Source organism: Hevea brasiliensis, chromosome 5, assembly GCF_030052815.1.
Source record: "Hevea brasiliensis isolate MT/VB/25A 57/8 chromosome 5, ASM3005281v1, whole genome shotgun sequence".
Classification (NCBI taxonomy): Eukaryota; Viridiplantae; Streptophyta; class Magnoliopsida; order Malpighiales; family Euphorbiaceae; genus Hevea; species Hevea brasiliensis.
The window spans coordinates 4,592,903-4,619,764 of NC_079497.1; the positions used below are offsets into that span (position 1 = coordinate 4,592,903).

General features: G+C 34.3%; 1 pseudogene; it reads left to right on the forward strand.

Moving 5' to 3' along the window:
* LOC131180044 (germin-like protein subfamily 1 member 20) overlaps positions 1-7,176 on the forward strand; it is a 45,423-nt pseudogene extending 38,247 nt beyond the window's left edge.
* The last annotated feature ends 19,686 nt before the right edge of the window (positions 7,177-26,862 follow it).

The following is a 26,862-nucleotide window of genomic DNA, read 5'->3' on the forward strand; positions in this document are numbered from 1 at the left end:
AACTCCTCACTCCTTTCACAGATGTCGGGGGTGGCATTTTCTCAATAAAATTTTTAGGGAAAAATAGAGTTTGAAGGTGATTGATTCTAAATTCCTTTGATATCTTTTTCAAGCAAATCAAAGTGTATTCTAAAATAACCAAACCTACTATCGTATGTTATTTGATTACTTTAAAACCAATTAAGTTTTGTAACCAATCATTAATTCCTCTTAAAATCCTAGTTTATTTCTAAATCTAGGTAATTTTAAGTTCTAATCATTGATTATCTATCAATGACTTTCACCTTTCCGTCCTTCAATCAAAGATTAAGACAATACCCAATGGGTACCAATATTAGGCAAGTAAATCAAGCACACAAGGAAGGAATCAAAACTCATATTTATATAAAATATGAAAATAACCAGTACAAATCCACAAATTAATCTAAAACATATTTTACCAACTCTGAAATCCAAAGAGTTTACTCACTCATATTGGTATTTACAAGAAAGATTGATGGAAAAGTAAAGAAAAACATGATAAGAGAACTAAAAATAGAAAAACTCAGGTAGAAGAACCCAAAACTCTGATTTCTAAAGCTCCCAAAGATGGTTGCAGCAGCTCCTCCCTCAGAAAAATGGCGTCCTCCTCCTCTCTCTATTTATAATTTTTTTTCTTTTCTTTGTTTCTTCCCGTTTCCTCTTGTGGAAAAAACTAGAAAATGATGATTTTATATGGTCCCAAAAAGTTACCCTAAAAGTGAATAAGAGCCAAGGAGTAGATAGGAAATGAGGTGTAGAAATATCCAAGTCAGCAGAGTCATTCACGTTTTGGGCAGTTTACTTAGGGTATTGCTTACCCTAAGCAGCTTCTTCAGTAAATTTCGGCCTGTGGTTGCACTGTCTGCTTAGGGTTAAGCAGACCCTCAGCAAATCTCTGCAGATTTGGAGTAAAATAGACTTTTTTGCTCATGCTTGACTTTTACCTTGACTTTTAGCTTGACCTTAGGCACTGCCACTTACCCTATGCAGGATCTTAAGCAATTCTCTGTAGGTTTTGGAGTAAAAGCTTGAATATGTAGGATTTAAGCCGTGCTTGACTTTCAGCTTGAATAGGCTTAAGGTTAAGCTTATATGACATACCCTAAGTAACATCATAAGCAAAGTCTCAAGCAAATTTCGGCTAACTTGCTCTTTCAAGGCTTGATTTCTTCAACTTTCCTCCATGCTTAAAGAACTCCAAATTTCTTCAAATCACTTCCTAATGCACTCATTGATCTTCAATTTGCCACAAAAACCTATCAAAAACAACAAAATTATAAAAATCAAATATAAAGTATCTAAAGTTAACAAATAAGCTAAAATAAAGCTAAAAACATAAAATATACTAAAATATAAGGGCAAAATGGATGCAAAACTACCCTAAAATGCCTATATGAAATGAGTATAACAAAAGTCTTGTGGAGACACCACAACACAGAACAAGCGACATGGGAGAGCGAGGAAACGATGAGGCAGCAGTTCCCTCAGCTCTTCACATCAGGTAAATTTCAAGGACGAAATTTCTATTAGAGGGGAAGAATTGTAATGCTCTCACCATAGGTAGTCCATACATTTTACTGTTTTGACTACTAATGTCTGTTCAGATAGTCAGAATGCCTGAAACTACACCTAAATTATAGCGAGGAGGCATAAATTGAAGAAATAAATTAATGTTAAGAAAATATAGGAAAAAATTAGAGAAAAATAAATTTAAAATTTAGAGAAATTATAAATTAGTAAAAAAATAATAAAAATGACAAGATATGCATTATGAATGGCATTTTGGTCATTTCACTCTCAGAGGTGAATTTTGACCTAAATGTCAAAATTAAAATTTAGAGAATAAAATAATTAACATAAATTAAATTCATGAATATAAATTAGGAAAAATGAGAAAAGAAAAGAAAAGAAAGGAAAAGAAAAGAAAAGCTTATGGAAATTTAAAAAAAAAAATTAATTAAAGTACAAAAATATATAAGACACTACAAGACAAAACCCAACCACTTCCATCTTCTTCCTCCCTCCCTCTTCTCTTTCTTGGCTAGCACCTTTGCTCCCATTTCCCTCCATTGTTATCAAGCTTCCAAGCTTGATTTCTCAAGCTTAATCCACCCAAAACTCATAGCCCACTTTACAAAAAATACTCTCCACACCCTAAGGAAGCTATAGATACCAAAAAGAAACAAGAAAATTGAAGTTTAACAAAACACCCAAAAAGGTTAGTGCTTTAAACTTTTAATCTTCTCTTTAAGCATGAATATCATGCTAAATCAAGTGAAAATTTGTGTGAAATTGAAAAAAAAAATTGAAAGAAAGAACCCTTGATTTTTGGCAGCCGTGGAACTTGAAGTTTGCTACCTTTAAGTAATGAAAAAATGGTTCCATGAGAATGTGTGATGAGTTGAATTGTTGGGAGTTGATTGTGTAGGGTTTGTGTAAATTTGAAACTTTGGAAACTAGGGTTTGTGGAAATGATTGAGAATCTTGTGTAAATGCATGAATTTGACCTAATTGAGTTGAGATTGATGCTTATAGAAGTTTCATATATGCTTATTTGGAGTTTGGAAGGAGGAGATTGAAATTGGGAGTGTGAATTTTCTGCAGGTTGTGTTGTTGTTAAATCCAATAGCTTTTTATTGCCATATCTCCCTTTGGGTTACCCCAATTGGTATGAGGCCAACTGGAGGTATTTTGGGACATCCAAACCTTCATTTTTCAAGAAGGAACCCTACCCAAATTTTATCAAAATCATGACCAATTCTCTGCCCAAACCCGGATGACCAAACACTGAAACCCAGAAAATGACCAAATGAACAGCACGTGTTCATTTGGTCATAACTCTCTCTATACTGGTCCAAATGACCTAAAATTTACATCAATTGAAAGCTTAGACATAGGGCTACACTTTTCATGAAGACCACTTGACCCAGTATTGCCTTTAAATAAGTCAAATTGTTAGCACAAGTTGGGTCACTAAAACTGCTAAACCAAAAATTGACCAAAACACTGTTCCTTTGGTATGCTTGACCAGTTCTGGCAAAAATGCCATAACTTGGTCTCCAAAGTTGCAAATTGAGTGAAACCAGTGCCAAAAGTTTTATAAGGCATAGCTCAACAATTTTTATGTTTTGACCAAGCTCCAGAAACCATTGGATCCTACGGAAAATATTAGCCAAAGTTAGGAATTGAAATATGGAAATGTTAAATTGAACCCAGAATGCCATTTGATATCCGTGTATTCATTTCGCCATAACTCCCACTAGGAAATTCCATTTAAGATGTGTCAATATGATCTGAAAACATGATACTTAGGGCTACAATATTGATTTAGACACCTTTGCCAAATTTTAGTGTAAAGACCCTAAAAAGAGAGTCAAACATACTGCCTTGAGGTTTGACTATTGCCTTTATAGGATTAAGAGTCCAAGTCAATACATTGACCATAACTCACTATACTAAACTTGAAAAATTATGAAATTGTACCTGGAAGTCTCTAAGACATAGAGTAACATATCTTGTGAAGGAACCTAAGTCTAAAAATGACCATAAAATAATCAAATGACTAGTCAAAGTTTATTGACCAGGAATTATCAATTCTGGACAGCTTAGAGGCAAATGGACCAATTATGGTATTTTGACCATAACTTGAGTTCTATAACCCCAAATTGAGTGATTCAAAATCTGAAATTTGAGTTTAAACATAGAGGAGCAATTGTTATGAAGGAAGTGTGATCAAATAGACATCCTAACCTAGCCAAATTCCTAGATAAAGATAATACATCAAAAGAACCTAAAGAAAGGTTCATGGGAAAAATAGTATACATGGTAATTAAAATACTCATAAGGTTAATTAAATATTAAAAATGATATGAATATATAAATTGGGACTAATGTCCTATTAATATGAAATTAATGGTACCACTGAACAGTACCAGAAAATAATAACAGTGAATAGTACTAAAATAATTAAAAATGTTTAATTACCCATAGTATACCTAGACTTATTTATTTAGTTTAAATAAATTGGTATACCAATTAGGGACTACAGATAGCAGTACTGCCTACCGAGAAAATCATGAACTGATAATATATGTCTGCTATGATTGCTCTACAGGCTATATGCCTACTTATTGGCTATTGTGCCTACTTTATTTCTGGCTTTACAAGCCTGACAGCGGGTCTCGTGCCCGACAGCTAGCCTCGTGCCTAACAGACGTATACTGGATAGACATATGGCTGTCTAACTAGTTTACACCTGTGCATCCAGCTTTTATAATTTGTTATAAGTTTCTTGGGCATTGATAATGATTAATTAATACTGAATATACAATAAGTAAACAGAAAAGATCCCAATAATTTTAATTGTTTCCAAAGTGTAATAAAAATGTAAAAGACCCAGAAATTACGAATTGCAATTATTATTTCAATTGTTAAATTATTGTTATTATAAATTATGCACCACTAAGAGTTATGCTTAGCGAGTTGGTGTTTTCCATCGCGTAGGTACTAGAGATCCTAGATCCTAGTAGTGCACTGACAGAGCTCGGACTAGATCTGCCACCGACTAGAGTCACCTCACAAGTCTTTTGTATTTTGGTAGGGCCCATGTATAGACTAGTATTTTGGTTCATTATGTCTAGTCATGATGTATTTCATTTTGGACTTATAATTAAATTTTGAGATTGTAATATAAACTTGTAATTTATTATCTATGAATTTTTATATGAATGCAATAGATAATATTTTTAAGATCTTATAAATAATTATGAATGAAATGATAAAAGAAAATATGATATGGAAATGTGTGAAATGAATATTAACATGTTAACAGGTGATTAGTGGAACCCGCCAGATGTTAATAAAATAAAGGAGGCTCTGCTCGGTCTCCACAGAAATAAGTTATATATAAAAAAAAAATTCTACACATGGATTACTACCTTTAAATGACATCAAAAGTTTACAATAGATATGATAAAACAAGATAGGGTGCTCCGGCACCAAATGTGGCACTTCTTGCTCGGCTATACAGTAAACGAGTAAGGGGCGTCACAATACATGTTAGACCATTATGCTTTAGAGTTTTATATATGCTGATGTTCAAATTGTAAACTACTTTTATGTTAAAGATGTTTGTGTATGGATGAGGAGACTAAAGTGTGATGGTTTGTTATACTTTCAAGTAATAATAGTACAAGTGTTAACGGTACATTTATAGGTTTTAGACTTATTACGGGTTTGTGACCTTTAAAGCGACACGATCCTAAGCGCAGTAACGGCTCCTAACTTGAGTCGTTACATTAGGAGAGTAAGAACTTAAATTATTTATTAAGTGAATGATATGCCTGGAACAAACTAAATATTATACTTTATTGGTGATATGGAGTCTGTTTTATATATACATATATATAGAATAAAAATAAATAAATTTGAATGACTTTCTCTACATACAAAGGGACAGAATTCTCTGTACATATATTTATCACACACGTTATGTTTTGCGAGTTCATGGGCAAGTGGGCCTTGTAGTTTTGTACCAATTAGCTTAGTTTATCTTGTTTGGCTTAGTTTTATACCGTATCCTTTAGATTTTTTTTTTTTTTTTTTTTTTTATACTTAGAATACTTTTGTTTAAATTGAGTATATTAGAGAGGCCTATTAACTTGGTTTAATTGGCAATAATCATGTTAAGTTTTTCCTAATTTTCATATCTTTAATAAAAAATTTTACTTATAATTAAAAAAATAAAAAGTGGGATTGTGGATGATTCTAGTAATAAAAAAGAGGACATTTCGCGTAGGGTAAATTGTTCATGATCGCTTCATTAATTTCACACACACACACACACACACACACACATATATATATATATATATATATATATATATATATATATATGTAAGAAATTTCTGCACTTGCATGGCTTAATCGGATGGCTTAGGTGCATCCTTCTAATTTCAACAACTTCCCAAGTTTTAACTATAACCTGTTCCCTGTTCTGATGATTAAGTAAAAGCAAGCGAATTTTAATTTATAACTTGGACTTTTTCCCAAGATTAAGTCAATATTTATTTGTTAAGTCGTAAAGATTTAACTAATATCTCTTAATCTTTACATTATGAGGCATGAGATTACTAAATGTTGGTTCTAGCTATAAATAATGTAATGACCTAGCATGAATACAATTATGCCACATGGAAATCAGAAACAAGCAGCCCATTCTATATTAATACATATATATACTTCATTTGAGATACATATATATACTTCATTTGAGATAAATTCTATATTAATATTTAAAAATTAAAAATCTTTTTTAAATTACTTTCTTTCATATCATTTTAAGTCTTTTTCTTTTTTTCCCTATTTTTTTCATCAAATTTATCACATTTTCATACACAGCACCTACCAATTTTTATAACAACTCTGATTAATTACATAGGCAGAATACCACTTCTTGACATAGTGTTAATTTCTTCTGTACATATAGGTTTGTAATGGGCAAGTAACTGAAATATATAATCAGCTTATCTCATTCTATAATGCCTTGGCTGATATAATCAACTCAATTAAATAGGATGGGCGAATTAAACTTTAATTAAACAATGAATGCCTATCTTGGGCTGTTCGAACATGGTTATTTATATGTAACAACTTAAGCCCAATTAACTCAAATAAGTTTTAGGCCCTTAAACCATATGATTCAAAATGAATAACCCAAGCTATCTAGGAATAAGGTCTAAGTTATACGTATATCCCATATAGTTTCCGTAAGCCCATGAACCACTGGTACATATAACCTTGTTTTTAGTTATAATTTCTGCTTTAGTATTTCCTATATATAAAGGCCATTATTCTGAAATCCTTAATTTCCCGTTTTGATATATGCATAACGTTTCTTTTATGCAGTGTTTGTCAACGGGAAGTTCTGCAAGAACCCAAACCTCACTGTAGCTAATAATTTCTCATTTTGGTGACTCAAAATTCCTAGCAGTTGCCCTTGCAGATCTAAGAAGCCAAAACCTTGGTGTTATCACTACTGCAAACGCATTGTTTGCGTCAAATCCACCCATTAATCCTGATGTTCTAGTTAAGGCTTTCCAATTAGACAAGAGTGTTGTCAACTATCTTCAGAAGTTATCCTGGGAAAGCAATTAATCAGAGAGACATACATGCATAAAACAACCATAAAACCATTTAATTATAATGGTGTTCAACATTCTCTGTATTGCCACAAGCAAGTATTAATTAAATAAGGAGATGCTTTTAATTAATTTTTATATGCATATGTTTTTGAAGACGGTATATATGATTATATGAAATATAGTGGCCGCAGTTTGTCAATTAGCCCGACCCCTTTCCTGCATTGCACATTTTGTATGCACCAATATTTCAATTTCAATATCCATATTTCTTTTACAACGGTGTATTTGATAATACTCCCAGGTTTCATAAAAATAAAATTTATAAATAATATATTATTTCATCAAGTATAGTTTTATCTCATAATAAATTATAATCGATGTGAACAGTGAGAGAAATATATTTTAGTGGGATAAAGTCTTTCTTCATTATAATTGTTGTTCAGTGAACTAGCGTTAATAAATTAGGTTTCGTTTGTTTCACGGAAAATATTTTATATATTTTCTAACGTTTTCTTAAAAGAATAGATTGATAAAAAAATATTTTCTTAATAAAGAAAACTAAATTATTTTTTATTTTTTAAACTTTGATAATTTTATTAAAATGTGAAAATATTTATATATACACGATATATACAATTATTAGTCTGATATTATAAATAAATAACAAAAAATATTTTTTATATAAAAATTATTTTCTACAAAACAAATTAAATCTTAATTTATAATAACTTTTAAGTTAGATGCTAAAAAATTGTGGAGAATGGGGCATGCTATTACTTGCTTGAATTCAATGTATAAAGTTATAAAATTACTACATTGACCTCGCTTCCAACGTGGCAAAGCTAAAATGGCTTCTACTTAAATTGGGGAGACATTTTTTTTCTAATATTATTATTAATTTTAACAGTTTTTCAAATTCTATTTATGTACTTTTTAAAATTTTATATTTGCATAAATTTTAACAATCGACTTAAATTAATAAAATAGTATTTTATTATTAATTAATTAAATATATTTTAATTTTAATCTTTCTTTTTTTCCTTCTCAGAGTTCTAATACCTCGTCTCTCCCCCTTTTTTTCCAACCTTCTTATCTCAAATAATCCAATATAATTCTGGAAATGAATAGTACTAAAGGATAATATAAATAATAATTGTTAAAAATGGTATTAATTAATTAAATATATTTTAATTTTAATCTTTCTATTTTTCCTTCTCAGAGTTCTAATACCTCGTCTCTCCCCCTTCTTTTCCAACCTTCATATCTCGAATAATCCAATATAATTCCGGTGATGAATAGTACGAAAGGATAATATAAATAATAATTGTTAAAAATGGTATAAATATAAAACGTTTAGATTAAAATTAATTGATAGCAAATAAAAATTTTATGTTTTTTCAAGACCTGAATATCAATATAATTAGTCAATCACTATATTTGTATGCTAAATTACCTTTTGGTTTCAAGATATGGATTATTATTTATGAGACTTAGCTTAATTAATAAGGTATAATGCAAATATTTATTTTCTATTTGAAATATATGACTGCAGAGAAAATAGATTCGACTAATTCAATTCTAAAAGTTATCTTAAGGGGAGGATTGTTTGAGCCTTTATATTGAAGACTTTAATAGACTGAGTCCACAAGTGCACGGTGTTGTCTCAAATAATACATTGATAAGAGAATTGTCTATCCAACGAAGATTGGATATTAAGTACCAAAAACCTATGTTTATATTGTTATTTAGACTATTGAATTAAAATAATATCTAATTAACTAATAAAAAAAAAAACAAAATAAATTACAAATGTGCTCTAATTATGAAACTAATTAAATTATAATAGCTACTCTAATTCTTTATCCTCTCTTCTTATTGTTGGAAAACTCCACCAAATTAAGCACCGTCGATTGGAAAGAAGCTAGGTTGAGGGGAGTTAATTGGTGCATACTTCACCTGTGCTGATCGCCGGAAACAACTGATATAGCTACCTGAAGATCCTGTCTATCACACATCACTGAGAAGGAAAAATGTCCTTTGTGTCATTGCTTATGCTGTTTGAGCATTTCTCTACCATCAATTGCTTCCCAAAGGAAAAGGGATTAGTTTTTAGAGTGGCAAGTGCTAAAATGTTTAGGTTAATATGGATATAAGTAAAAGATCAGTTTTGAACTTGTTGATGAATAGAGCATTGAGATTTTAATTTTTGATAATAGTTAAAGAGTTAGAATTTTGTCTAGTAAGGTGATATTATGAGCTAGAAGCTCTATATTGAATTAGAAGTGTGTTAGTTATGAAATTGTTTTTAATTAAGGAATGAGTTTGGAATCCTAGTTGAGAGGATTAGACTTTAAAATATATTTGTGAAGGATATTATAAGGAAAGAAAATTTGAAAGTGGAAACTTGGCAAGTATAATATGGACAGTAAAAATGTGAATATGTGATAGAGTGAACTAGAAAGTAAATACGAGTTGGAAAAATTAAATTAGTCTGGTGATGATATATTTTTAAGATTATAGTTATATAAGTTATGTGATCATGATATACTTGATGGCAATGATTTTATTGAAGGAATTGGCTCAACGTGACTATGTTGTTATTATGATTGTAAATGACAATTATGGTGGTTGTTGATGCTAGTAAATTCAAAATATTAAGAAGCATGAGATATATCAGTAACTAGAAATTTTTATTTAAATATTATATTATAGAACATATATCTTGATGGAGTGCTATAAGAGAACTACGAGTCTTCTGAAGGTATCAAATATGATATGTGAATATAAGAGTGTTAGCAATAAGAAGAGGTTATAATGTGTGATCATTGAATTTTATTGGGAGTCCTATGCTTACATGATGAGAAAGAATTGTTGGTTCTAATGAGGATTATGAATGATTAAGGTGAATTAAGAGCCTTGTTACATTATTATATGTACTTGTTAGATCGCCCTTTGATGATGGGGTTTATATTTTAGCATTATACTATCTTTGGGACAGCGCTTGATATACACATAGCCTTTGGGGCATATATCAAGTGGTTCTCCCTTTGGAGTTAGCTCTGCACATGCGTATGACCAGTTTATTTTTAATTGCTTCCCTAGAGTGATGCCAGCAGCATTTGCATTTGTCTCTGCATTAGCATCAACATCAGCATCAACATCACTGGATAGTTAGTTTCATGGAGTCAGCATTTGCTCTTCTAGGTGGATGCCAGCTTATTTGCCCTTTGGGGACCGCTTTGCCCATTATGTATGACTAGTATTTTTATTGCTTTTGGGCCTTCAACAGTGTCATTATAGAGCCCAAGATGTCAGCATTGCTCTCAGGCTGTCAAAGTTTATTATATACAATTGAGATGCCAGCAGATCTAGCAGGATACATATCTGAGTGTAATGGGATCAATGCCTTGGAAATTAATTTGGAGTCTTAATCAGTAATAAATTTTAGAGTGAGAAATAATGAAATGGATAGAATTTTCAAATGGGGTATCAATCATAGTTTGACAAGTATTATGGAGATAACGGTATCTATATTAAAGAGGAATTTGCATCCTTTGGGGATTATGGGACTATTGTATAGCTTTGTATAGCAAATGTTGACTTGAATAATGAATTTTGATGTTTGATGACAATGATGTACAATCAGTTATCGGAATGACTCAATTGTCGTAGTTGTATAAAGTGAAGAGCATAAGATTATAGAAATAGCATGCTATAAATGTCTTATACTTATGGTGAAATAGTAATAGATGTTATAAAGGAATAATAATTAGTTAGTTGTTTTCATAGCATCAAGTAGACTACAGTTTAAGAGTTTTAGATAAATCAGTGGTTAATTATTTGAAGATTAAGGTAGGTGTGTTTTAAATTTATAAAGGTTATGCAGAACACAATTCTATTAGGTATAAATAGTTAAGTTTATAAGATAATTTGTAGCTAGCTCTACTAAGATCAAGAATAAATATTTGATTATGGGTTTAAGGACTAACTATGCACAATATAATAATACAAAGAGAGATATTATAAAAGAAGTATCTAGAACTGAAATGGGAGCATAGGTTCTGAAGTGGACTCTAGTAATCAGAGCATTAGGTTTTGTCTTGTTTTACTGAGTTCTGAAGTGATGGGTGTATGATAGTTACTTTGATCATATGGAGAAAAAGAGTTTAATTTCAGCAAAAGTATGGTGGTTTTGGATTGGAATTTCTAGCTCCTTAAGCTGTGAAATTTTGAGGACGAAATTCATTTTTAGCAGGAGAGAATTGTAACACCCTAATTTTTGAAGAAATATTAAATATGGTTATTATTTGAATGGTAATATAATTTATAAAGCTTTGGGGAGAAAAATTTAATTTGAACTTGGACTTGAAAAAAAGTTTTAGAAGTTTTGGGGTGAAAATAGGATTTTTGAAAAGTTGAAGGACTAAAATGAAATTTGTTTTAAAAGGGAACAGCTGGCACAACTCTCCAGTGGGAAACAAAAAAAAAAAAAAAGGATAAAGAAGAAGAATCGGGAAAGAGGAAGAAAAAAGGGGGAAGAAAGGAAAAGAAATAAAGAAAGGAAGAAGGAGAAGAAGAGAAGGGAAGAGGGAGATGGTGCTGGATTTTTTTTGAGGTTCTCTAGAAAGAAAGAACACCAACAAGGAGAAAAGAAGGATTTTGGTCTAAGATACCAAAAATTAAAAAGAGAAAAGGGAGAAAGAAGGTGAATAGTAGCAAAAACAGGAGTTGAGCAGGGGCAGTAGCTTTATCTTCCGTTTAGGTAAGTTTCATTTAACTTTTACCATTTATTTTTGGATATGTTTAAGCTCTATATGTGTAGAAGTTATGGTTAAAATTTGGTAATTTTTCAACAGTTGGATTTAGAGAAATAAATTGTTGAACACAGGCTATCTGCAATTGGAATTCTGAATTTTGGCCACTGAAATTTGTGGAAAATAAATAGTTAAAATTCTTAGAAAATTATGAAATTTAGTACAGATGATCTTTAGGATGTTGAGCTTGTTGTGTTAAAATTTTTTGAATTTTAGATATGTGGTTTATGAGATATAAATTATTTTGTATGAGTTGTCTGATTAAGAATGATTTCTGAAAATTTTAGATTTTGAAGGGTTGGATGAATATGTTGATATCTCATGATGTAGAGCTAATTTGATGATAAAATTTTTACTAATGTTGTATATAGATGTCTTGAATATATGGTTTAAATTTGGGATTTATCTACCTAATGGATCATTATATATAAATTTGAATGTACAAGCTACTAGATTAGGTATTAATGGTTGGGTTAAATTGAATAAGTGATTTTGATGGAACTAAAACTATTTTGAGATAGAATATGAAGTTGTTGAATTTTTATGTGATTGTGGAATATTTTTGAGAAAGAATTATATATGTTTAGATGGATTTTTGGTGTTATGGATACATTATAGAACATTTTTTATTGAGATTTGAGTAGGAAGTGTTGGGAAAAATATTGATATGGAGATATGACTTTGGAATATGGATGTGTTGATATAATTTTTGAATTGTGGATTTGAGTTTGTGACATGGAGTTTAGTTTAATTTTAAGAGGAAATGCTATCGAATTTTCATTAGGTATTTAATATGGAAAGTGAAGCTTATAGTTGATTTTGATTGTTAAATTGTTATGGTTTAGGAGGAGCTTTAGGATTATGATTTATATGGATGAAAAAGTGACATATGTGAGTTGGTATCTTGCAATACAGGTGAGTGGTATTTTACAATATATAACATGAATTTGCTTCTTGATTGATTCTTGTTCCTTCAAAAGTTGTTATTTGCTTCTGATATCATTTACTATATTCTCATAAATTGATTTCTTATTTTGATTCAATTCGACTCTATTATATAATTCTTCATTATTATTCAAATCTTATTTCATACATATTAGCAAGTCTAGAAAGAGAGTTAAGAGATTATGAGAATGGAGGTGGTAATGAGATTAGTAGTACATTATGGAGCGATAGTAGCAAAATTTAGCAAATATGATTTAATATTTTAGAATTATAAGAAATATTATGAGATTGTAGATTAGCATGATGATTGATTGATTATTTAGCTACTTTGGTTAGCAATGCATTTTTATTTAGCATAATTATGTTATTGAGGTTATGAGTTTAATGGTTTATAGTTTTAACAACTATGATATGCCTTAGTATCATTATGAGATACTGAATTATATTTAGCATATTTTCTCTTGCTAGAGAGATGTCTTTAGTTTAATTATTGCACTAGGAAAGGGCTATCCATAAAGAGGTGGAGCCACCACTGCGAGATTAACACAGTATGGATATGATTTTGATATCTATTTTGATACCTTAGCATATCCTTGGATGTCAAGAGCCAAATTATCGATATTTTTACATATGTGAGGAATGATTGGAGACTAGGAAGAATTTATTTTGAGATTAATATGGAGATCTTAGAACTTGCATAACATAATGTTGAAATTTATTATCTATTTTATTCAACTTGTTCCAAAAATTTTATTATCAAACTTATTCGTTTGGCTTCTTATTCCCTAGTTCTTTCTATTGCATGATGTGTATTGTAAATGCTAACTCACTAAGTCTTTCCCTAGAAGCTCACCCCTCCCAACTCACCAGTTTTGCAGGTGATATAAGATGGATGTTGAGTATCAGTTTAATGGTTTTAGATGCTCCGACTGGCTAGACTCCATGGTCCTGTAAAGCAAGGGAAGAATGACTTTCAGTGTGGATAAGGGTGTTATAACTATAATAGACCGAATCCACAAGTGCATGGTGTCGTCTTAAATAATACATTGATAAGAGAATTATCGATCCAACAAAGATTAGATATTAAGTACCAAAAGCCTATGTGATTATATTGTTATTTAGACTACTGAATTAAAATAATATCTAATTAACTAATAAAAAAAAAATTACAAATGTGCTTTAATTATGAAACTAATTAAATTATAATAGCTACTCTAATTCTTTATCCTCTCTTCTTATTGTTGGAAAACTCCACCAAATTAAGTACCGTTGATTGGAGAAGAAGTTAGGGTTGAGGGGAGTTAATTGGTGCATATATCACCTATGCTGATCGCCAAAAACAACCGATATAGCTACCTGAAGATCCTGTCCATTGCACATCACTGAGAAGGAAAAATGTCCTTTGTGTCATTGCTTATGCCGTTTGAGCATTTCTCTACCATCATCAGCTTCCCAAAGGAAAGGGGGTTAGTTTTTAGAGTGGTAGGCGCTAGTGGGTGCTACCAGAGGAAGAGAAAAAAAGATAAAAAAGAAAGGGAATCAAGGTGTAAAGGAAGCAAGAATTATTATATACACCTAGAGTACTAAAAGATAGTACTCCTTTGGAGACAAAAAAAATTAATTTTTTTATTTTTATTTTAGAGAAGTGGAATCTATATATTTAGAGAAAGAATGCATGTACACTAGATGCACCGAATAATCTCTTGTGAAGAAATTCTGATGCATGCATTTAATATCATCATTTAGGTGTAATTTTTGCACATAATTTACCCTTGTTCATAGCTATTACTATAGATATTAGCACATATTTAGTCAACTTTACAATTTTCACACTTCTTAGTTTAATTTCTGGAATTTATTTGTTTTGTAGGTTAAATTTGGAGAAATTTGATGTATTTTGATCAGAGTAGCCATTTGGAGGAGATTAGAGTTGAATTGTAAAAATTTTTGAAGTTGAGTAAAAAAATGGCCGAGAGCGACACAACCTGCAGCACAACCGATTTAGCTCATGTCGCAAGTTGTGTCGAATCGTCATATATTCAGGCAGATTGTTGCACAACCTGTAGCACAACCGAACTAGCTTATGTCGCAGGTTGTGTCGATCGTTAGATATTCAGGTCGAGAGCTACACAACCCGCAACACAACCCACGACACAACCGATCTAGCTTATGTCGTTTTTACTGGAAATGGCTGACGTGGCATTTGCGTTACTCTGACTTTTTACCTCACTTTCTCTGGAACCTTCCCCCTTTTTACCCATTCTAGGGCAGATCCCTAACCTATATAAAGCCTCCTTTATCATTTTCTTTCCACAAAGAGGAAGGAGGCAATTTTTGGCAAGAAAAGAAAGAGAGAAGGAGGGAGCACGGGATTCATTTTTTCAGCAGCAGCAGGAGCTCGTTCTGCACTTTTCTGCAGCAGCTTCATCTGCATTTTTCTGGGTTTTTCTACTCCTTAGCTTACATTTCCATTATTTCTTCACTTATACATTTGGGTTTGTTTAGAAACTATGATTTGTGAGTAGTTATTTGAGATTCTAGAGATGGGTTTGTAAATATTGTTTTGTATTGTGGTTTTGAACTGATTTAGCCATTTAAATGAGGTTGTTACATTTTGATTTATTGCTTGTGAGCTTGTTGCCTTGCTTGATGAATGGGCCCTCATTAAGTTAAGCTTTAATCCTTAATAGATGGACTGAAAAGTGAATATTAGGGATAGATAATCTTGCAATAAACTTTATTTTCTTGGTATTAGAGATAAGCTAAGAGGATTAAGGGGACTTTCCAAAATCAATTAGAACATTAATTGGGTTTTTGTTAGGTTTGAAATACCGTGAAAACAGGGTTTGATTTAATGAAAACCAACTTTGAGATGCTTGAAAAAGGTTTCAAAAATTTAAGAATTGATTTCCCTCAAAATTGCAATTCTCATGTGTTTGGCTAAATTAGGGATAAACCACATACAAACAATATTGAAAATCCATTCTCTAGAATCACTTTAATTTTTATTGAATTTAGATTTAATTCCTCCCAATTTCATAAATAGAAATTTCAATTTAAATCTTGGTAATCTAGTTTAATTAATTTAGTTAATTGTTTGATTTAGCTTAAATTCTTCAAATACAAAATTTAATTTCAAATTTCATTTTTAACATCTTTAAATTTTGTCATTCTAATTAGCTTATACTTTTATTTCCAATTTAAGCACAATTTGTGCACCCCTTACCCGTCTACAGTATAGCCGAGCAAGAAGTACCACATTCGGTGCCGGAGCACCCTATCTTGTTTTATCATATATATTGTAAACTTTTTATGTCATTTAAAACATGTATTCTTTGTGTAGAATTTTTTTTTTTTTTTTTTATATCTTATTTCTGTGGAGACCCGGACAGAGCCTCCCTTATTTATTAGCATCTGGCGGATTCCACTAATCACCTGTTAACATGTTCATATTCATTTTACACATTTCCATATCATATTCTCATGTATCATATCATTTACAATTATTTATGAGATCTCAAAATGAAGTATTATCTATTGCATTCATATAGAAATTCATAGATAATAAATTACAAGTTTTCATTTCAATCTCAAAGTTTAATTACAAGTCCAAAATGAAATACATCATAAACTAGTAATTACATCATGACTAAACATAATGAACCAAAATACTAGTCTATACATGGGCCCTACCAAAATACAACAGACCGGTGAGGTGACTCTGGACAATGGCAGATCTGATCAAAGCTCACTGCTGTGTCATCACTTGGTGATCTCCAGTACCTACGCGATGGAAAACCAACGCGCTAAGCATAACGCTTAGTGGTGCATAATTTATAATAACAATAATTTAATAATTTGAAATAATATATGCAACTCATAATTTCTGGGTATTTTACATTTTTATTGCTCTTTGGAAATAATTAACATTATTGGGATCTTTTATGATTACTTATTGTATTTTAAGTCTTAATTATTTATTTATTTTTTTTTTCAGTGCCCAAGAAAACCTATAACAAATTATAAAAGCTGGATGTACGGGTGTATACTGGTTAGACAGCCATATGTCTATCCAAAGATATCGTCTGTGCACGAGGTTACCGTCGCACGAGGCCATTGTCGATGCCGCTTGTAAAGCCAGAAATAAAGTAGGCATATAGCCTGTAGAACAATCATACCAGACATATATTGTCAGTTCATGATTTTCTCGGTAGGCAGTACTGCTATCTGTAGTCCCTAATTGGTATACCAATTTATCCAACTAAATAAATAAGTCTAGGTATACTATGGGCAATTAAACATTTTTAATTAATTTAGCACTATTCACTGTTACTATTTTCTAGTACTGTTCATTAGTACTATTAATTTCATATTAATAGGAAATTAGTCCCAATTTACATATTCATATCATTTTTAATATTTAATTATCCTTATGAGGATTTTAATTTTCATAGATAGCATTTTTCCCATGAACCTTTCTTTAGGTTCATGTTGATGTGTTCTATTTATCTAGGAATTTGACTAGGTTAGGATGTCTATTTAGTCACACTTCCTTCATAACAATTACTCCTCTATGTTTAAACTTGAATTTCAGTTTTTGAATCACTGAATTTGGGGTTATAGAACTCAAGTTATGGTCAAAATACCAAAGGAATAGTATTTTGGGACATTTTCTGGGTTGGCAGTTTCAGTGACCCAACTTGTGCTAACAATTTGAATTGGTTAAAGGCAAAACTGGGTTAAGTGGTCTTCACGAAAAGTGTAGCCCTATGTCTAAACTTTCCATGGTTAAAATTTTAGGTCATTTGGACCAGTATAGAGAGAGTTATGACCAAATGAACACGTACTGTTCATTTGGTCATTTTCTGGGTTGGCAGTTTCAGTGACCCAACTTGTGCTAACAATTTGATTTGGTTAAAGGCAAAACTGGGTTAAGTGGTCTTCATGAAAAGTGTAGCCCTATGTCTAAAATTTCCATGGTTAAAATTTTAGGATTTTTGGACCAGTATAGAGAGAGTTATGACCAAATGAACACGTACTGTTCATTTGGTCATTTTCTGAGTTAGCAGTTTCAGTGACCCAACTTGTGCTAACAATTTGATTTGGTTAAAGGCAAAACTGGGTTAAGTGGTCTTCATGAAAAGTGTAGCCCTATGTCTAAAATTTCCATGGTTAAAAGTTTAGGATTTTTGGACCAGTATAGAGAGAGTTATGACCAAATGAACACGTACTGTTCATTTGGTCATTTTCTGGGTTGGCTGTTTCAGTGACCCAACTTGTGCTAATAATTTGATTTGGTTAAAGGCAAAACTGGGTTAAGTGGTCTTCATGAAAAGTGTAGCCCTATGTCTAAACTTTCCATGGTTAAAATTTTAGGATTTTTGTACCAGTATAGAGAGAGGTATGACCAAATGAACACGTACTGTTCATTTGGTCATTTTCTGGGTTGGGTTGCAGGGAAATCCGAATTTGGGCAGTATTTAGGTCAAGTTTTGGACAGAATTGGGGCATGGTTTCTTCATGGAAAATGGGCTATTTTGGGTCTAGTTTCACCTCCAATTGGCCTCATACCAATTGGGGTCACACAATTTTATTTATGGCCTAGAATGTACACTGCCCTCAACAAACACAACCTGCAGAAAATTGACACTTCCAAAACTCAATCTCCTCCAACTTCCTTACTTCAATTTGCATGCAATACACTTCTATAAGCAACAATCTCATCCCAATAGATCAATTTCAACATCTTACACAAAGTCCTCAACATTTACACAAACCCTAGTTTTCAAAGTTTCAAATTTACACAAACACTACACAATCAAACACCCAAACATTTCAACTAATTACACATTCTCATAGAACCATTTTTCATCACTTAAAAGCAATAAATTTCAAGTTCCATGGCTGCCAAAAATTCAAGGGTTCTTTCCTCTAGATTTTCTTCTTGTTTTAATGGTATTTATGCTTAGCTAAACATGCTTTTCATGTTTAATAAAGAGAAGAAAAGGGATTAGTGCACTAACCTTTTTGGGTGTCTTGCCAAACTTCAATTTCTCTTCTTCAAATGGGTATCTAAAGCTTCCTTAGGGTATAGGGAGTATTTTTTGTAAAGGGAGCTATAAGTTTTGGTGTGTGGAAGCTTGGAAAATCAAGCTTGAAAGCATGACAAAAATGGTGGAGAGGGAGCACAAGGGTGGACGGCAAGAGAGAGGGAGAGTGGGGAAGAAGATGGAGAGAAAAGTAGGTGGGTTTTGTCTCTTGTGCTTTATATATTTATATTTTTATTGTACTTAATTTTGTTTTAAATTTTCATAAGCTTATTTTTTCTTTTCTTTAAATGCCATAAGTCTTTTTATTTTCCTTTCTTTTCTTTTCTTTCCTTTTCTTTTCTTGCCCTTTCCATTTTCCAAATTCAAATTCATAAAATTAATTTATGTTAATTATTCTATTTCCAAATTTTAATTTGACATTTAAGTCAAAATTCACCTCTAGGGGTAAAATGACCAAAATGCCTTTCATGGTACTCATCGGGTTATTTTTATTATTTTATACCAATTTATAAATTCTCTAAACTTTAATTTATTTTTCTCAAAATTTTTCCTATATTTTTTTTTATTTATTTCATTAATTTATGCCTCTTTACTATAATTTAAGTGTTGTTCCAGACATTTTGACTGTCCGAACAGATATGAGTCGTCGGAACAGTAAATTGTACGGACTACCTATGGTGAGGGCATTACAATTCTTCCCCTCTAATAGAAATTTCGTCCTCGAAATTTACCTAATGTGAAGAGCTGAGGGAACTGCTGCCTCATCGTCTCCTCGCTCTCCCATGTCGCTTTTTCCGTGTTGTGGTGTCTCCACAAGACTTTCACTAGTGGGATCCTCTTATTTCTTAGTTCTTTCACTTCCCGTGCCAAGATTCTAACTGGTTCTTCTTCATATGTCAAATCAGGTTGCACAATTATCTCCTCTGCTGAAATGACATGTGAAGGATCTGATCTGTATCTCCTGAGCATCGACACATGGAATACACTGTGGATCTTGTCCAGCTCAGGTGGTAAAGCTAGCCTGTAGGCTACTGGACCCACACGCTCAATGACATCGTATGGACCAATAAACCTAGGGCTCAACTTACCCTTTTTACCAAATCTTAGCACTTTTTTCCAAGGTGATACCTTTAGAAACACCTTCTCGCCAACCTCATACTCTATATCCTTTCTCCTCAGGTCGACATATGACTTCATGCTCCCAAGGCGACCTTCAAATTGTCTCTCGATGAGTTTCACTTTTTCCTCTGTCTCTGCCTCACTAAACTGGGCCCACTATTTTCTCCTCACCCATTTCTGTCCAAAGATAAGGGAGTTCTACATCTCCTCCCATACAACGCTCATATGGAGCCATTTTTATCTTGGCTTGGTAGTCGTTGTTGTAAGCAAACTCTACCAAAGGAAGATACTTCTCCCAACTTCCTTCAAAATCAATGATGCTTTTCTCAACATATCCTCCAATACCTATTATGTGATTCATGTCATTTTTAGTAGTCTTTTAACATTTATAATAATTTACTAGGTTCTAAGGGTTACGAATCACCCGCTCGATCGCCCATCCGTCTGCGTGGATGAAAAGTCGCATCAAGTGTAGTCGAGTGCCTAAAGACTCCTGTAGCCTCTTCCAAAACCTCAAGTAAATCTCGGGTCTCGCCGATATGATCGATGTTGGCACTCCATGTAGCCGGACTATCTCATCTATGTAAATTTCTGCAAATCTCTCTAATGAGTAGCTGGTTCTAACTGGTAGGAAATGAGCTGACTTGGTCAATCTATCCACAATCACCCATATAGTATCATGCTTCCTCTGTGTCAATGGTAGCCCAATCACAAAATCCATGGTAATGCGGTCCCATTTCCATTCGGTATGGATATAGGTTGCAACAACCCCGATGGAACTCGATGCTCACCTTAACTCGCTGGGCATGTCAAACATTTAGTCACAAAATCACCAATCTCTTTCTTCATTTCAGGCCGCCAATAATGTGTTTTCAGGTCTTAGTACATCTTGGTACTTCCTTGGTGCATAGCATGGAAGCTACTGTGCGCCTCTTTTAAGATATTCTTCTTCAGTTCCTCATCTCTTGGTTCACATATTCCGCTTTATAGACAGCACCCATCTCCTTTCAACTCATAATCGCCTCCTTCCTCTTGAGTTCTCGCCCATAACAGCTTAGCAACTTTTCATCCCTTAATCAGGCCTCTTGTATTTGTCAGAACAAACTTGGCTTTACACACAACTCAGCCAAAAGTACCCCATCCTGTGCTAAAGATAGTCGAGCATTCAATGCTCTCAAAGCCATCATGGACTTCCTGCTTAGGGCGTCACCACTATATTTGCTTTCCTGTGATGGTAGTCGATCACACAATATAGTCTTTAAGGAATTCAATCCATCTCCTCTGCTTGCATTGAGTTCCTTCTGAGTTGGCAAGTACTTTAGACTCTTGTGATCAGTGTAGATGTAACACTTCTCACCATATAGGTAATGCCTCCATATCTTCAATGCAAATATTATTGCCGCCAATTCTAGATCATGAGCTGGGTAGTTCTTTTCATGTGGCCTTAGTGCCTAGAAGCATAGGCAACTACTTTCCTTCCCGCATTAGAACACACCCAAGCCCATTGTGAGAGGCATCACTATAGATCACATAGTCTTTCTCGACTGGCCGTGTGTCAACACTGGAGCTTCAGAAGCATAGCCTTTAGCTTCTCAAAACTGGTTTGACATTTTTCATTCCAGTCAAACTTTGCATTCTTATGCAAGAACTTAGTCATGCAATGCTATAAGGGAAAATCCTTCACAAATCTCTCAGAGTATCCACTAACCCCAAAAAGCTTCGACTTACATTTTTGGGAGGCTTCCATTCAACTATTGCTTCAATCTTCCTTGGATCTACCCGATTCCATCTCACGACACAATGTGTCCAAGAAAGGATATCTCATCCAACCAGAAGTCACACTTGGATAACTTGGCATACAACTGCTTTTCCCGCAGTGTCTGTAGCACTACTCTCAGGTGTTCATCATGTTCTTCCCGATTCTTAGAATACACCAAGATATCATCTATAAAGACCACAACAAACCGATCCAAGTAGGGATGAAAGATGCGGTTCATTAGGTCTATAAAAGCTACTGGTGCATTCGTTTGCCCAAATGGCATCACTAAAAACTTATAGTGTCCATACCTGGTCCTGAAAGCAGTCTTAGGAACATCTGTCTCCTTCACTCTCAACTGGTGATAGCCTGATCTGAGATCTATCTTGGAGAATACTTCAGCTCCCCTCAACTGATCAAATGGGTCATCTACCTGAGGTAAAGGATATTTATTTTTCACAGTCACCTTATTCAGCTGCCGATAGTCTATACATAGCCAAGGGTACCGCCCTTCTTCTTCACAAATAGCACCGGTGCTCCTGTGGTGACACACTAGGGCGTATGAAGCCTTTGTCTAGTAGCTCCAGAATCGAACTTTCAACTCTCTCACCAAGAGGTGCCATCCTATATGGAGCAATGGACATTGGTGCAAGACTGCATAACCTCTATAGCAACTCCACTTCTCTATTGGGTGGCAACCGGCAACTCTTCCTAAACACATCCGGAAAATCACATACTGATGGGGATCTCCCGCATGCTTGGGCTAGTCTTCCCGGTATCAACCACATGTGCTAAGAAAGCCTCACACTTTCTTATCAATCTTCCGTTGTTGTGGCTGATATGATGGTGGAAAGACAACCTGCCTTCACCCACAACCGTAATCACATCCCCATCTATCTCAGAGTGACATCCTCTTTAGCCGACAATCTACCATCTCCTGATGATGTGATAACCAGTCCATACCTAGTATCACATCGAACTCATGGAATGGTAGCTCAATCAAGTCAGCTAAAAACTCATACCCTTGTGTTTTCAGAGGACAACCCTTGTAGACCTTTTTCACCATGACACTATGGCCTAAAGGGTTTGTGACTTGTATGTCCTCCTCTAGCTCCTCTACTTGTACCCTCTATCAATTGGTGGTGTGATGCACACATATGAATGTGTGGAACCCGATCAATCAATGTACATACTAGCAGTCATAAAAAGAAAATGTACCTCTAATGACATCACCGCTCGCTCATCTCGAGCTCATGGCATAAGCACGAGGTGCTACCCTAATCTCCCGCCTCGACTGCCTCTCTGCAGTAAGCCTCGTGTGATGTGCCACCAGACAGCCTCGCAGTCTCCTACCCTCTCGTGGGCGCACCTCTCCATCCGAGGTGGAGCGGGGGAGCACTAGTGTTCCTCTGTGGACAATCCTTCAGAAGTGATCCGTAGACCCACATCTCAAACATCCACCACAACAATCTGCACTCTCCTCCGTGGGGTCTACCACAATGTACACAAGCAGTGGTGGGCCGATCCTGTAATCGCACTGTGAACTACCCACCGATGCACCGCATTGTCCTCCTCCTCTCCTTGAGCAAACCGAGACTTCTGCTTTCTTGCCCCGACCTTGAGTCCGACTCGAGACACCTTGGGTCTCTTACTACCCGTGTCCGCTGAACCTGACCGACTGCAGGTAACCCTCTTGCGTTGCCTATCCTTTCTGGATCGCTCTTCATTTCGACTTTCCACATCAAGGGTCGATGCTATCAACAGAGAGAAATCTGTGAAGTGGTGAGATGTCACTATCAACCTGATGTTGTCATTCAGTCCATCCTCAAATCTTCTGCAGTTATGAACCTCTGTTGGCATCAACTCCAATGCATATTCGCTAAGTCTCACGAATTCTACGCTCATATTCGAGATCACCGCTGCCTCTGCCTCGGTGGAATTCTCTTCTTCGGCCTCCAAGTACACATGATCGATGTATTTCTTTCGAATTCAGCCGTAAAGAACTCCTGTGTGATCTGCAGCTGTACTACTCTAGATACTGTCACCCACCATCTATATGCATCCTCCTGTAGCAGTGATAGAGTACACTCCAACTGCTGCTCTAGGGTGCAATGCAACTGCTGCAATACCCTCTCTGTCCTCTCCAGCCAATACTCTGCTGCAGCTGGATCATCATCCCTCTTACCTCTGAAGTCAACTGCCCCATACTTTCGCAGTCTCTCTAGTGGAGATCTGTGTATAGGTTGCGGCTGTGAGGGTGGAGGTGGCTGTACAGGTGGTGGTGGTGGTGGTGGTGGCTGTGGCTGTGGCTGTGGAGGCGGAGGTGGCTGTGGCTGTGGCTGTGGAGGTGGAGGTGGCTGTGGCTGTGGCTGTGGCTGTGGAATGGCTCCGGCGAACTGACGGAACAGCTGTGTCATCTGTTCATAGAAGGCCTGCTGTGCCCTACTCACAGTACCTCGAGATGACTCTGCTCTACTACCACTTCTCCCCCGACTAGGAGCAGGTGCGTGACTCTCTACTTCCTCCTCTATCGGTCTCGGAGGTCCGTGCTCTGAAGGATCAGATGCCATCGATCCTATAAAACAGACAAAGAACAGATCTGCATTAGTGTCACCTCGACTCTATTTAAAGGCCCATGCAAGTGATGCAACTATTTCTTTCTATCTATCTAGGTCTAGGACCGCCTAAACCAGGCTCTGATACCACTAAATGTGACACCCCTTACCCGTCTACAGTATAGCCGAGCAAGAAGTACCACATTCGGTGCCGGAGCACCCTATCTTGTTTTATCATATATATTGTAAACTTTTTATGTCATTTAAAACATGTATTCTTTGTGTAGAAATTTTTTTTTTTTTTTTTATATCTTATTTCTGTGGAGACCCGGACAGAGCCTCCCTTATTTATTAGCATCTGGCGGATTCCACTAATCACCTGTTAACATGTTCATATTCATTTTACACATTTCCATATCATATTCTCCTGTATCATATCATTTACAATTATTTATGAGATCTCAAAATGAAGTATTATCTATTGCATTCATATAGAAATTCATAGATAATAAATTACAAGTTTTCATTTCAATCTCAAAGTTTAATTACAAGTCCAAAATGAAATACATCATAAACTAGTAATTACATCATGACTAAACATAATGAACCAAAATACTAGTCTATACATGGGCCCTACCAAAATACAACAAACCGGTGAGGTGACTCTGGACAATGGCAGATCTGATCAAGGCTCACGGTTGTACTCATCGTGCCGCGCTGCCAGTTGATCTCCAAGACCTCACGCGATGGAAAACCAACGCGCTAAGAATAACGCTTAGTGGTTCATAATTTATAATAACAATAATTTAATAATTTGAAATAATATATGCAACTCATAATTTCTGGGTATTTTACATTTTTATTGCTCTTTGAAAATAATTAACATTATTGGGATCTTTTATGATTACTTATTGTATTTTAAGTCTTAATTATTTATTTTTTTTGTGCCCAAGAAAACCTATAACAAATTATAAAAGCTGGATGTACGGGTGTATCTTGGTTAGACACCATATGTCTATCCAAGATATCGTCATCAGCACGAGGCGGTATCGCACGAGGCTCATTGTCAGCTTGTAAAGCCAGAAATAAAGTAGGCATATAGCCTGTAGAACAATCATACCGGACATATATTGTCAGTTCATGATTTTCTCGGTAGGCGATCGCTATCTGTAGTCCCTAATTGGTATACCAATTTATCCAACTAAATAAATAAGTCTAGGTATACTATGGGCAATTAAACATTTTTTATTAATTTAGCACTATTCACTGTTACTATTTTCTAGTACTGTTCATTAGTACTATTAATTTCATATTAATAGGAAATTAGTCCCAATTTACATATTCATATCATTTTTAATATTTAATTATCCTTATGAGGATTTTAATTTTCATAGATAGCATTTTTCCCATGAACCTTTCTTTAGGTTCATGTTGATGTGTTCTATTTATCTAGGAATTTGACTAGGTTAGGATGTCTATTTAGTCACACTTCCTTCATAACAATTACTCCTCTATGTTTAAACTTGAATTTCAGTTTTTGAATCACTGAATTTGGGGTTATAGAACTCAAGTTATGGTCAAAATACCAAAGGAATAGTATTTTGGGACATTTTCTGGGTTGGCAGTTTCAGTGACCCAACTTGTGCTAACAATTTGAATTGGTTAAAGGCAAAACTGGGTTAAGTGGTCTTCACGAAAAGTGTAGCCCTATGTCTAAACTTTCCATGGTTAAAATTTTAGGTCATTTGGACCAGTATAGAGAGAGTTATGACCAAATGAACACGTACTGTTCATTTGGTCATTTTCTGGGTTGGCAGTTTCAGTGACCCAACTTGTGCTAACAATTTGATTTGGTTAAAGGCAAAACTGGGTTAAGTGGTCTTCATGAAAAGTGTATCCCTATGTCTAAACTTTCCATGGTTAAAATTTTAGGATTTTTGGACCAGTATAGAGAGAGTTATGACCAAATGAACACGTACTGTTCATTTGGTCATTTTCTGGGTTGGCAGTTTCAGTGACCCAACTTGTGCTAACAATTTGATTTGGTTAAAGGCAAAACTGGGTTAAGTGGTCTCCATGCAAAGTGTAGCCCTATGTCTAAACTTTCCATGGTTAAAATTTTAGGATTTTTGGACCAGTATAGAGAGAGTTATGACCAAATGAACACGTACTGTTCATTTGGTCATTTTCTGGGTTGGCAGTTTCAGTGACCCAACTTGTGCTAACAATTTGATTTAGTTAAAGGCAAAACTGGGTTAAGTGGTCTTCATGAAAAGTGTAGCCCTATGTCTAAAATTTTCATGGTTAAAATTTTAGGATTTTTGGACCAGTATAGAGAGAGTTATGACCAAATGAATACGTACTGTTCATTTGGTCATTTTCTCGGTTGGCTGTTTCAGTGACCCAACTTGTGCTAACAATTTGATTTGGTTAAAGGCAAAACTGGGTTAAGTGGTCTTC